The 14,654-nt window shown below is 32.6% G+C and overlaps 1 protein-coding gene across 10 annotated transcripts in view; it reads left to right on the forward strand.

The window, feature by feature from the left end:
* The window catches only part of LOC106874706 (uncharacterized), a 777,908-nt gene that overhangs the window by 213,495 nt on the left and 549,759 nt on the right, over positions 1-14,654 (forward strand). The gene's annotated exons all lie outside the window — the stretch shown is intronic.

Here is a 14,654-nt window from a genome sequence, read left to right on the forward strand (position 1 = left end):
GTGGAGGACAAACACAGGCACAGAGACTCTCACATGCATCCATGAGCACACTTGTGTGCGCACACACACACACATGATGGGATTCTTTCTGTTTCTGTCTACCAAATCCTCTCATAATGCTTTGATTTCCCAAGGTGCCATGCAATGGGACTGAACCTTGAACCATGTGGTTGGGAAGCAAGCTTCTTACCACACATCCACACCTGCACCTATCAAAGAATTATTTCACCAACTTCACTAACCCTTCCAAGTTTCCACTTATTTAACAAGTAGTTAACAGGAACACACAGGCAGTGTTTTGCATTGTTAATGTGGTCACAAAGAGGTTAACCTGCATCTGTAGATTCTATATAATTTTTAATAAGAAATGTTTGTTATTAACAGTCAAATTTGAAGTGGATAAAGTTTGAAAGTTTGGACTAGTCTTTTATGATTTATCATAAATGAATATGATAATAGTAGTGCTATTATGAAATCATTTTACATTCTCTTACTTGAATATCACTCTTCATTTTTGCTTTATAAACCATAGAAACTTCATCAAAAAACTATTGCTAACTATTAATTTATGAGTCAGGCACACATAAGCTAAATCTCATCTTGGCTAGTATAATAGTACTGGTCAGTTACATTCTAGAGTGTATATTTATTAGTATTCACACATTGGTAAACTCTATACCATTAAAGTATGACCTTACTACCTGTAGATGTATTGAAATACCTGCAGAAGACATTAACTCACAACTCTTGATCTCATATTGCAATACATTAATTAAAAAATGGATGAATAAATAAATAAATATAAAGGAAATGACTTGATTAGATCAATAGTATGAATTTTGAAAAGAAAATGTTATGTCTTGACTTTTTCTACCTCATGGAGTTTTTAACCCAATATTTAGATACTATTATTTATAGTTTTATCTACTTCTATTTATACGGCTAAAATCAAATTATTTCATGTTCTCTCAAGGTTTCTAAATATTTATGATATAAGCAACACAACACAGCCACACACACACAAATGAAAGGAAGAATATATAGAAATCATTGTTGAAACCACACAACTATTAAGTAGGAATAGACAACTTCTAACTGTATATTTTGGTAGAAATTGCCAAATTTATATCACAAATTATTGTTGTATTTTTTTCTTTTTGTCATTGGAATATATTATATAACTTGGTTTTGCAATAAACACCTCTCTTCTAGGATTAACTGAAGTTATTTTGTTTTAGTAGGTTCATTCTGCCTACCCTTTTTATCAATGCTAGTTTGGCTTTTAAAGTCTGTTGACTAGTTTTATTAGTTTATTTTATGGCTTTCAATTTGATGTATAGCCTTTTAGTACCAGTTTCTCAGATTTTAAGTGCCAGACTGTTGATTTCTTTTATCACAACATGTGTAGAATTCTGATACTACAAATTTTTCTTTCCTTCTTTTATTATTTTGTTTAAAGCGTATTCAGAGATATCTAATATGTAATTCCCAACAATGTAGTTATGTTATACAATAGTTTTTGTAGCTATTGACACAGAAAACAAGTGTATAAGGTATCACTTTAAAAGTAGGCTTAGATACAAATCCAATTAACGACTAATTGTCTAATGTTTCTTATGAAAAGCCAGCAAGTCGGTTTTAGAAGCATTTTTATATTAAACTTTTTGACAATCAAAACAGATAGAGAATCCCTATCAAAGGACAGCTCTGTGAAGTAGACCTAACTGAACCCAGAATCAACTTTCTAGATAAATTTTATGGCAAGTATTTTGTTTTGACACGCACATGTATATGTACACTCCTTATACAAATACCACTTTTCAGAACTTACACTCTCTGTGTTTATTTTATGTTGTTATTTTCTTATTTCAGCTGTACTTTTGAGATAAAACAGAATATTTTTTATGATTTATATATCAGGTCATCCCTAAGTCAAAAAGTCATTATATAGCTATATATATCATATTGTGAGTTTAAATCTATTCATTTTTCTAAAATACTTTTTTTAATATTATATCTAGAGGATAGTTTATCTTCTGTGTACTATAAATATATATTAGCATCAACCATAATCTTCATTTTTCTTTGTTTGAAATTGAAATACTTATCATCATGAAAGTACCAGAGAGTAGTAAGTATTAGAAATAGCAGAGCATCCTACTAAATGCATCATAATATTTGGTTATAACCTTCTGAGTTTGATTCTCACCTAGGAAAACCGTTATCCTTTCTTTATCAACGATGAAATATGTGGCAGTCATGTAGTGGGTTGATTCATGGAGATACATGGCTTAGTGGTTAGAGTGTTGGACTCATGATCATAAGATTGTGGTTTTGATTCCTGGACCAGGTGACGCTTTGTGTTCTTGAGCAAAACACTTAATTTCATGTTGCTCCAGTCCATTCAGTTGGCAAAAGTGACTAATCCTATGATGGACCAGCGTCTCATGCAGCTGAAGAATCTATACACCATGGTAACCAGGAAACTGGCCCTTATGAATCAGGATGACTCAAGAAAGTAACTTTATCTTTCCTTTTTAGTGGGTTGATTCAAACAACTTTACCTCTTACCCCAAAGCTTATATCTTTGTGGTTAACTTTGTAAAATCTTTATTATGATTATATAATCCACATGTACAACCTAAAATACTAATCTCTTTCAGATATCCTGCAATCTTTTTATCCCATTACTGTCTCTTTACTTTCATTCTCTGAATTAATTTTACTGCATTGGTTGGATTTCAATGCAGTATGAGTTTTCTTGAGTGCTAGACCTAATCCATTATCCAGTTTACCACTGCCATCTGACATTGGGTGCCTTTAACATAAAGTCCACTCTGTTGCAAACATTTGGAACAGGTTTCCTGTCTCAGGATTATTTAATATCTTATTGCGCTTCTTCCTCTTTCTGCAACCCATGAATCACAATTCCTGCTCATTTTTTATCCTGTCCCACAAATTTCAGAGATCTGTGAAGGTCATAAGTATTACTCTTTCTCTTCTGGTAAAGTCATTACCATTATAAAAAAGTAAAAAAAGAACTCTTTAAGGCTTAAGTGGGGGTAAAGAAATAGTAAATCCACATCTACAGAGAATGATACTTTCCAACTGTGATATAGATGATATTTCTGGAGTAATGAAAGGTCAAATAAAATATGACTTATATCAGCAGTATACTTGGGTCTATTGACCAATTCCCTTCCCTTTTCAGTGGTGTTGTATTTTCATAAGAAATCAATATTTGGTTCTGATATTGACTTGCAGTAATTTTTGTTGAACTCATCAAAAAGACTAGAAAGCAATGGCCAATGTCATTTTGATTTGATTACTTGTAGTTACTAATTATTACATCTTATATACATTCTTTAGCTTGATTTTTGTAATGAGCTAATAAACTGTAGAAACACACTAATTTAATGACATTTCCTTTGTCAACTCATCGAATTTGCTAATGTTCATAAAATAACATTATACTTTCCACTTTCTTACTTACTGTTTCCCATGCAACATCAATAAATATTGCCTCTTTCTATCTTGTCTCACTGGAACGTACTGTAACTTTTTTTTTTATCATTCTAATGTCTCTCTTCTTCTGTCACACACATTCCCACTTCCTCTCACATACACAACTACATAGTTTCTTGATCAAAACATTTATTTCTACAGTACCTTTTACTTGACATTTTGAACTTTTTGTCATTCAAGTTGTTGCAGTTGTCAAGTTCTACAATTCTCTATTAGACATTTTGTAAGAGAAACCTTGGTTTATTCATAAATGAAAGCCATATATTTTTAATGGAAATCAGTCTGAACTCAAGGAAGCCTGGAAAGATTTAGTTGTCAGATTTTATTTCTGAGCACTATTTTTGTGGGCATTCAAATTGCTTTTTATTTCTATTAGTAATTCAATGACATAATTTGATGTAAATTTCAAATATATTCTAACTAAATCATGTATGCATTGGTTATAGCTTGACCTTACTCTAAACATAAACATATATGATAGAATGATTAATGTAACTTACTGTATATTGATTTACTTTTTTTTATGTTCCCTTTTTCTCACGTAAACATATTATGTTGATGGGTGGAAATGCTTGAATAACTTCAACAGTTTAGCTTGTAATCTCATAAATACAAATTCTGGATATTTTGAAAACTTCTCTTGATGGTTAAGCAAACAAATGTATTTTATTGCCTTATTACTTTTAATTTTGTTGTTCGATGTTATAAGAATTTATAAACTTTTGAGAGAATGTGAGAGAACTTTTTTTCTAGAATTGGATCTTGAAGTATTTATAAAGCTATAAATAATAATAATTAATTCTTTTATTGGCAACAAGGGCTAATATAAAGATACATTAAAGGACATGACAAAATGATACAAAGAGTTTTAGAACATGCAAATAAAATAACAAGGAAAAAACAAATAAGACTCCCAATAGGGGGAGATGCTTTAAGGCTATTCATGGCAAAACTCACAAAAGCCACGGGTGCCTGATCAACAGGGAAAAAGCCCTTCTCCTTTACTCTTTTTTACAGGTGTATTCTCAGAATTGGTCCATTCACACTGGCCATTTTTCCAACATCCACCCACCTTTCAATATATTTGCCAGAAACCATTATTTCCCTCTCCACCCTCACTTTCCTTTTCAAGTGAGACTTGAAAAAGGGTTTGGCCAAAGAGGAAAGTGTCTAACTTTAGCCCTTTCAAACGAGTCCATTGTACTACCTCTTTTGCTACAGCCACCAGACAAATGAAAATTGCCTTCCTCTCCCAGTTAAAGGAGGCTAGTGGGGCAATCTTCAATATGGATTCAGCTGATAGTTGGATCCGTCCTACATGCAGCAGTAGTTGTTTAACATAAACCCACAGCTCAGCAATGCTCAGGCATTGGATGAGTGCTTGCAGAATGGTTTCGTCACTCTAAGTACACCTTGGGCAGGCACCTCTGTACCTGTAAAGTTTATCCCAAACAGGCAGTGCCCCTTGGTAGCACTGCCAGGTGAGGGATTTCTGAAAGTTATCCATAGGCCCCAGCCCAAAAGTTCTCCAAAACAGACCAGTAAGTTGATCCTCGTTGACGCCTAGAGTTTCCCCAAGAACGTCATCACACTTTTCCTCCACTAAGCCTCTATAGAACACTAGAGTGGACCTACTACCGATCGCATTGCCTGCCTGGCGGAGGGCTGTGAGCGCTTGATGGCATTCAAGGTGCCAAGCACCCTTCCTCGGTCTATGTCTAATCCAGGATTGCAGCTCAGTCAAAGAGATGAGCTGGATTGTATATATATTGATATTGATATTGCATAGTTTTGTTTTACATTTAGGTTGTTTTAGTTGGCCTTAAATATTTAAAAAAGTTATTGTTGTACTGTTTCAGTAGTAACCTTTGATCAAATAGATAATGCAATGGAGCTTATCAACTGGATATTTTGTTACAAATCTCATAAGCTGAATATCTTCTATGCATTAAAAACTTACTTGCTTTTCAGTGTAATTTTGATAAAGTATTTATAGGGCTCTATCTTCTCTGTATATTTTATCTGTTTAGTTAAACCATACTTTTATTACTTGTATAATTTCTTAGTCATATATCCATAGCACTAATTAAAGTCAGTTCTGATTAACATCAGCATTTTGAGCTGAACTTGATATGATATTTTAGCTCTTTTTATATTCAAACTATAATGTTAGAAAGACTGATGTAGTTATTTGATAGCTTCATTTAGTCAATAGGATGATAGGGATGAAAATACTTAATTTAAAATTTCCATTTCTTTGGTTTTCCTGTTCATAACTATCTTGTTTTTATTGTAATCTTGTTAATTTTGTTTTAAAACAAAAACTTGTTAAATCTAAAACTATATAGTTACTCTGCTTTAAATTTTTAAACATCTTCCTACTCTGTATTTAAAGAAAGAACAGAATTTAAGAGAAATTTTGCTAGCCAAAAGCAAGCCGTAAAAAAGTTTTTCTCATGTATTTGAAGCGAGAAGTTTGCAATGAGAAAGCAGATTTTTAAAATATATTTTGACAATATCTATTTAACTTTAATTATGGTAGTGTACCTGAGTTTTCGAATGAAAATAGAATGTTGAACTTGCTTCTACTTGGTGAATTTATTCCATTGCCAATAACCAATGCTGAGCCAATTGTTGTTGAAAGGAAGTGTGTTGAAATAATTGGTATCATCTGAACACTAGATACAAATGGCAGTGGGAATCTGGAAATACAAAGAATTTCATAATATTTAGCTTGGTATTATATAGCTGAACACTTTCTATTAGATAGCAAGAAAACAATTTATTTCCATTGTGTTTAAGTTACCATGACAGTTTATGTGAGAGTGTAGTCAAAATAACAATAAAAAATAAATAATAAAAGTAGAAGAGAAGTGAAATTTATTCTACAAACCAAATAAAGCTTCTAGAGGATTTTTTACCTTAAATAATAAAGCTGTTTATTTGACATGATGTAATATTTAACACAATTTGTTATATGCTTGGCATTGTACAAATCTTGCAACTGATATTACTTATTCCTCCATATATACTTCTTTTAGCATTTTTCTTTATAATTCTTACAGTATGTTTGTTAGTTTACTGTCGTTGTTTTATTAGAGTTAAAACACATGGGAAAAGTCAGATCCATTAAAAACACATAGTTCCCAACGATATGTAAATGATTACTAAAGGTTAAACTTCCTGATCGTGTTACTTTATGTAAAAAAATATGCACACCAAATATCATTAAGTGTTACTCTCTGTAAACTAGGCATCAATAAGTTCGACTGACCCTTCTTGTCTGGCTTTAATGACCTTTTTTGTCTGTCTTTGGATGAATTCAAAATTTTTATTTTGTCATAGACAAACTGATGATTTGTTTTATTTTCTGTCTGATTGATTTGATACTATTTATGCAAAATATAGGTTTAGATACAATATGTGTGTGTTTGTGTGTGTGTGTATGTATGTATGTGTGTATGTATGCATGCATGCACGCACGCACGTACACACACACACATTCATAATTTTAAGTATATTTTAGAAACCACTCAAGTTATTGTAATGATTTCTATAGAAAGATTTGAATTTTTTTCCCATAAATCCTACAATTTATTTCATATAAAAAGTTTAGAATGGTATAACAATGCACTATAGAACAAAAAAAAATGGACTATATACCTGTTGTAACTTGGTTATCTATAGTCCGATGATATTTCGGAATTACAATTCCCTCTTCAGATCTTATTTGCTGGAGTCTCTGCTATAAACAGAGACTCCAGCAAATAGGATCTGAAGAAGGAATTGTAATTCCGAAATATCATCGGACTATAGATAACCAAGTTACAACAGGTATATAGTCCATTTTTTAAATTCTATAGTGCATTGTTATACCATTCTAAACTTTTTATTCTTTACAAACAATACACAATGCTTCAAGCGAACTACAATACTCTCTTATTTCATATGTTAAAGTGTTTTTGCTGCTCAACTGCAAACTGGTCTTGACACAGTTCCACTGCAACTGTTATAAATCTTGGAATTAAACTTTTGATACATGACACTGACTGTGGTTATTAACACCCCCGTTAAACTAATGTAAGCTCCAAAAGGAAAAAAATGTATATATATGGGTAGAAATGCACTTGACTTTCATTATCAAAAATGATCTTTTTTTTACTTTAGTTATTAAAATTTGGACAGAATTAGATTGTTGGCATTTAATTAATTAATAATTATGATTCAAACAGTCTAGAAAAAAAAGATTCCGGCTGTGAAATCCAATTAGATTCCCTGTTGGATGGTGATTGAATCTGTATGGCTATCATAATCACATATCCATTTATGTTTCTGTTGAATATTTATCAAATAAGAAAAGATTATTCCACAAACAAAATACATAAGTATATGTGTTATTTCTTGATAATGAGTTTACAGAATTCCAATCTTGATTCAAATGATAGTAATTAAAATTTCATTATAATTTGTCCTTATAACTTAATCAGTACAACACATGATATTGTAATTTTCATCAGTTTTTGCATATTATTTTACTGACTATTCTCATATATATTTATGCCATTTCTTCTTAATCTTCTTAGGATACTAAAAGCAGGTACACTTGGTTTCTCATTTGGTATTACAGCTTTGATTTTGAATTTATCCGGGGAAAGGATGAGCAGTGCCTTTGATGTTTACAAGCCCTTCCAAACATGTGAAATTAATATGGCTGGTGCCAAGCCTTCAGCATCTTCAGGTCAATGTCTGTAGGAAAAACATAGGTGGTGAAAGAACAGGGACGAGTGTGTGTGTGCATGTGTTTAGTTCAAATACCTGCATCTCAGTGAACTACTCTGAAAGTACCCAAGGACCATGTAATAGTGTGTTAAACTAGGTAGTGTGTTAAATGGATAAGCTAGTGAACAAATATTCTATGGATATTGAAGTAAAATTCATTGAAAATATTTTATTGTGCTTTAGTTTATTTAGTTGCCAGAAATTGTCATGAGATCTTATGTTACAAAGCATAATGCAATAATTATGAGAGAAACAAGCCAATGTTGCAGCTAACCTGTGTTTTGTTGTGTGACTTGCTATTTGTAGCAGCCAAATCTCCACTGCCATAAAAATAGAATGGTGCTTTGGATAATGCAATTCTAGATACACTACATATCAAGAATGAAGAATGATCAGAGCTGGATCAGGGTTCTAATAAATCAAGTCTAAAAAGCATCAGTAGAGAAATGCTTGAAACTTGCATGATCCTTATGTAGATATCTATCCCCCAAAATGCTACCTAGGTTTGAGTTTGATAGTAATATCTCAATGCTTCCAACTCTCAATATATAGGGGTGGAGTAGGAAAGTATCAAGACTACCCTAAAAGACACTTTCATGTGAAATATGAAATACTCCATACTTAATCAAGCTATTGCTTTGTTTCAATGGTAAACTTAAAGTAAAAGTTTAAACTTAAGGTAACTTAAAGTAAAAGCAGATTTCAGACAAAGGCCAGATTATCACATTTATTCTGACCTAAGATGGAATCTTGGAGAAACATTTATTTCAAAAGGACATTACAAGAGTGGAATATGCCATAGTGACTATGAAACTCCCGAGACCGTACAAAAATAGAAAGGTAACTGAAACAAAAACAAAAATAATGTAAATACAAAAATGTAAGTGCAGATGAGGGTAAACCCCAACAATTACGGTATTCCTGTGAGGAGTAATGAGCTTAGGTATTATTAGCTTTGAATGACATAATGAAGTAACAATGTTACACATACTATAATTAAGAGAATAGGTTGCGCACCTGTCATTGTGTCTGAGATATGTCACTAGAAGTAGTAGTTGTTACTACAATGATTATTACACAATCCTTTTTTTTTAAAGCATATTTGTCAAACTGAAATGTTTGATAACACATATTACTTATTTATTGTTTTACATAAATAATAATAATAATAATAGTAATAATAATAATAATAATTGTACTACCACCACCACAATCACCACCACCACTAATAATAATAATACTTGAAAAACTGCTGAAAACTTGTGGATACCTAAGGTTACAGGTAATAACTCGCTACCCACATAAATCCTACCACGAATAAGACCTAACCTGAACCAATTGTAATAATATTAATAATCCTTTCTACTATAAGTACAAAGCCTGAAATTTGGGGGAGGGAGATAATCAATTTCGTTGACACCAGTACTCAACTGGTACTTATTTTATTGACCCTGAAAGGATGAAAGGCAAAGTCCACCTTTGTGGAATTTGAATTTGAGGATGTATGAAATACCACTAAGCATTTTGCCTGGCATTCTAGCAATACTGTCAGCTCACCACCTTAATAATAATAATAATAATAATAATAATAATAATAATAATAACAATAATAATAATAGTTATAATAGTTGTAATAATAAAAATTGTAATAGTAATTGTAATAATAATAAAAATAATTGTAATAATAATAATTCTTTCTACTATTGGCACAGTGCCTGAAATTTTGGAGAAGGAAGCTAGTTGATTACATTAACCCCAGTACTTGACTGGTACTTATTTTATCAACCCCGAAAGGATGAAAAGCAACGCCGACCTTGGCAGAATTTGAATTCAGAACGTAAAGACGGATAAAATACTGCTAAGTATTTTGTCTGGCATGCAAATGATTCTGCTAGCTTGCTGCCTCAGTGATAATATTAATAATTGTAATAATAACAAAAATTGCACTAATTTAGGCAAAGTCCAGTAATTTACAAGGGAGATGATTAGCCTACAATAATAATTCTTTATGATTTCGGCACTAGGACAAAATAAACACTGCAAAGTATCTTATCCAACACTCTAATAACTCTGCTTGCTCCTCATCCAATAATAATAATAATAGTGATAATAATAATTATAGCAACTTCTTATATAAGCAGATAGCCAGAAATTTGTTGGTGAGTGGGATTAGTTGATTAAATAAACCTCAGTACTTGACTGGTACTTTTGGGAGATGGAAGTCAAACCCAACCTTATCAAGATTAGAACACTGAATGCAAAAGGATACAGTGAATTGCCACAAGATATTTTGTCTGAAACTCTTCCAGTTCTGTTAATCTACCATGCTAATAATCAGACAATAACTTTCATTTTTTCACCACAGGCTATTAAGTGCAAACATGGCATACAAATGTCAAAGTGTTTGTTTCATATATCAATAATGCACTACTATGTAATAAAGTTAGACATGATTGAAGTTTACCATAGAAATAATACTGCGTAAAAGATGAAATAGATTGTAGCTATGTGATTGATTTTTACACAACAAATTTCTATCAATAGAAATATATAAAGTTGTTGCTACCATAGTTGTTATTGAAGTACCCAAGAATACATGCAGTGGCCATATTATAAATCTGTTTTACTGTTTCATCATTACTACAATCCATTGACATGACAATAATGTGTGTTGTTCACAATATTATCAGGCAGTTGTCTCAGATATATGCATGTCATTTAAATATTTTACAGCACTCTGTCGTATATTAATTGATTGGTCAACCTGAAAATTCTTTTATATTGCCTACATGAAATTTCCTTATAGTAATATTGATTTCTAACAGGCTAAAGGTCATGTTTGTGGTATTGGTATATTTGATTAAATCATTGACTCAGGAAGGATGAAAAGTAATGATGATCATAGTAGGATTTGAACACTGAATGTGAAGAGACATAAAGAATGGGCATTCAACTACTTGTGTCAAATAATGATTTCAAATTTTGGCACAAGGCCAGCAATTTTAGGGGAGGCGATAAGTTGATTACATTGACCCTAGTGCTCAACTTACTTATTTTATCAACCCTGAAAGGATGAAAGGCAAAGTTGATCTTGGTGGAATCTGAATTCAGAATGCAAAGACTGACAAAATACTGCTAAGCATTTGGCTTGATGTGATAATGAATCTGTCAACTTGCCACCTAACTTATGTCAAATAATAATCATTTGTATGTATGAATGATGTGCAAGACTATTTTTGGTGTTGGTGATTGTGTGCAGTTGGAAAATAGTGACATAGCTGTCTGCTCTGAGCATAACAATATAACTAAAATAGAGCTATTCTAATTGTTTGTCGACTTGGTTCATTGAGTTGTTGATGACAGTGGTAGTGGAATTTCATTAATAATATATTATTTTTACTATTTTTTTCCCCCCATTCATTGTTCAAAACAAAAAGAAACCCAACTCTATAATAAATGGTGGTGAGGGAACCGTGAATTAAGGGAAAAAAAATGTTGTGGTCTCTAAGACTACATTTAACATTTATACATTAGGGGAGTTTTGGTTATTTATTACAGCAATGTATTTTATTACTTCACTTACTGTTGTTATCTTTGTATCTAATGCTTATAAAGAAACAATACGTCTATTCTATACAGGAGAGAGAGTGGAAATAAGGATAATTGTGTTATTTGTACCTTTACCAAAGGAATTATTATCAATATAGTATTAGCTCAGACCAGCTCTGATTAAGTATATATATGAATAACATTATATATATATATATATATATATATATATATATATATATATATATATATATATATATATATATAATGAATTTATTGTATACAGTGCTCAGTTACACTACAACTCATCAGAAAAAGTAACCAAAACTGCATGAATAGTACATTGAATATGCACAGGAAGTGAATAGTGAATAAGTCTTTAAAAAATATGTGGGGACATCAGAAGTACTGTTCTATATTTTAGAGATGAGGAATTCTGTACATTGTTTACATTGGACAAATATGTCTCCTCATCTTGTTTATTGTTACCACAATGTTTCAGCTGATTTATTCTCCAGCCTTCATCAGGTGTCCTGGAAGAATTTTGAACCCAACCCTGGGTTCTCATTCCTAAGATATTTTTTTGCTGATGTTATTATTATTACTATTATTTATTCAAGGCACTGCCTGGAAATGAACACGCAATCTTGAGGTTAATAGCCTGTGCTCTTAACCATTACACTATATGCCCATGGGCTGTTATACATCTTTGGAATGAGAAGCCAGGGTTGGGTTCAAAATTCTACCAGGACACTTGATGAAGGCTGGAGAGTAAATCAGCCGAAACGTGATAACAACAAACAAGATGAAGACACATATCCGTCCAATGTAAATAATGTAAATATCAGGAGAACTGTTAGTGAATTTCAAGAAGCATGGAAGTTTTGAAGGATGTAGTCTCTCAACAGCTAACAACTGACTGTCGGTAGTTTATTCCATGCTTTAGGAATACTGTGCATGAAAAAATGTTTCTGACGTATCTTTCTGTCTTTACTCTCTGCAGGCTACTAATTCTAATTTGAAATATGCTTTTAGATTTTGTTTATTTTACACATTTGCCAGCTTTATTACTGTTGTTTTTAATTTTTGAAGTTAAAAACAAAAATATCACTACCACTTTCTTGGTTGTCTTTTTTGGAATTTGACTCTATTGTAAGCATTCAGACCAAATCTCCTCCCATTTCCTCCCCATCCACATTTTGCCCGTTGTTTTTCTTATGTTTGGGATGGACCATTGCATGGAATTGTTGGCACTCCATCGCTTACGATGTCAAGGGTTCCAGTTGATCCGATCAACGGAACAGCTTGCTCATGAAATTAATGTGCAAGTGGCTGAGCACTCCACAGACATGTGTACCCTTAATGTAGTTCTCAGGGATATTCAGCGTGACACAGTGTGACAAGGCTGGCCCTTTGAAATACAGGTACAACAGAAACAGGAAGAAAGAGTGAGAGAAAGTTGTGGTGAAAGAGTACAGCAGGGTTCGCTACCATCCCCTGCCGGAGCCTCGTGGAACTTTAGGTGTTTTCGCTCAATAAACACTCACAACGCCCAGTCTGGGAATCGAAGCCGCGATCCTATGACAGCGAGTCCGCTGTCTTAACCACTGGGCCATTGCGCCTCCACCTTTGCATGGAATGCTCAACTACTTATATGATGCTGATTTCATAGATAGATAGTTCAGTTATACAACAAATGGAAGGGTGATTCATCACAGCTGGGGCAACTATATTCCTCTTCCCAAATGTGTGAATTTATATCTATTTTAAAAGCAAATTGACCAAAGGTGTTCTAGTGGTTTTCATTGCAATGTTCTTGCTGGCATAATGCAAACCAATTTATTTCACTTTATTTCACTCTTTCATTGATTGTACTCATGGGCGTGGGAACAGGGGGAGCAGGGAGTGCAAGTGCACATCTTAAAATTTTTGGAGGGTGCAAAATCAAAATTTGCATCTCTACTTACTTTTCTCAGGTTTAGAAAACAGTGCATAAGGAGTGATCTGTAAAAAGGAGCTTGAAGTTAGGTTTCTTCTTGATGAACAAAAATAAATAACAAAAACAAAATGATCTTGTTTGAAAAAATTTTGAATCTGAGTTTGCACCCTCTAAGCTAATTTCGTTCCTGAGCTAGTAGTGCTTATACTTGCAGATCATTAGTAATTTCCTTGGATTCTACTGTTTACTTTAGGATCTAGGACTAAATCTTTTAATATGCCTTTTTTAAAGACCAGGTGTTATGATTTGAGTGAACTTTGGATGTTATTTCTAGCAGAATGAGCAACCCCATAGAAGTAGTTTCAAGTAGGAATGTAAACTAGGTCACAGATTTGGATCACCAAGAACTTAATGCCCTTTGTGTGAGTGTGTGTGTGTTGTGCATACATATTCATATTGTACAGTTTTTCCATTTATCTCAGTAAAAGGTTTTGTACACACAATCATATTGTACAGTGTTTCCACTTGTCTTAGTAAAAGGTTATTTTAGTGGATAATTGAGTAATTTGAATCTGCTTTGGAGGTCCTTGCTTTATTCATGTATTTATTAACTCCTAAGTTTTGCACCTGTTTACTTCAAGTAAATCAAGTCTGCCAGTTACTTAATTATTTATGTATTTATAGAGTTGAGGTTATGTGTGTGTGTGTGTGAGTGTGTGTGTGTGTGTGAGATCCCTTCTTTCTGGTAATGTCTGTTACACTGAATTTTATGGGTACTTGTAATGCATGAAGTGGTTAATTTCTCTTTTGAGACATGATATGCCTGTAAGTTCTTATAAAATTTAGGCTGGGTGCTAATTTT

Source organism: Octopus bimaculoides, chromosome 4 (genome assembly GCF_046866305.1).
Source record: "Octopus bimaculoides isolate indiv1 chromosome 4, ASM4686630v1, whole genome shotgun sequence".
Classification (NCBI taxonomy): Eukaryota; Metazoa; Mollusca; class Cephalopoda; order Octopoda; family Octopodidae; genus Octopus; species Octopus bimaculoides.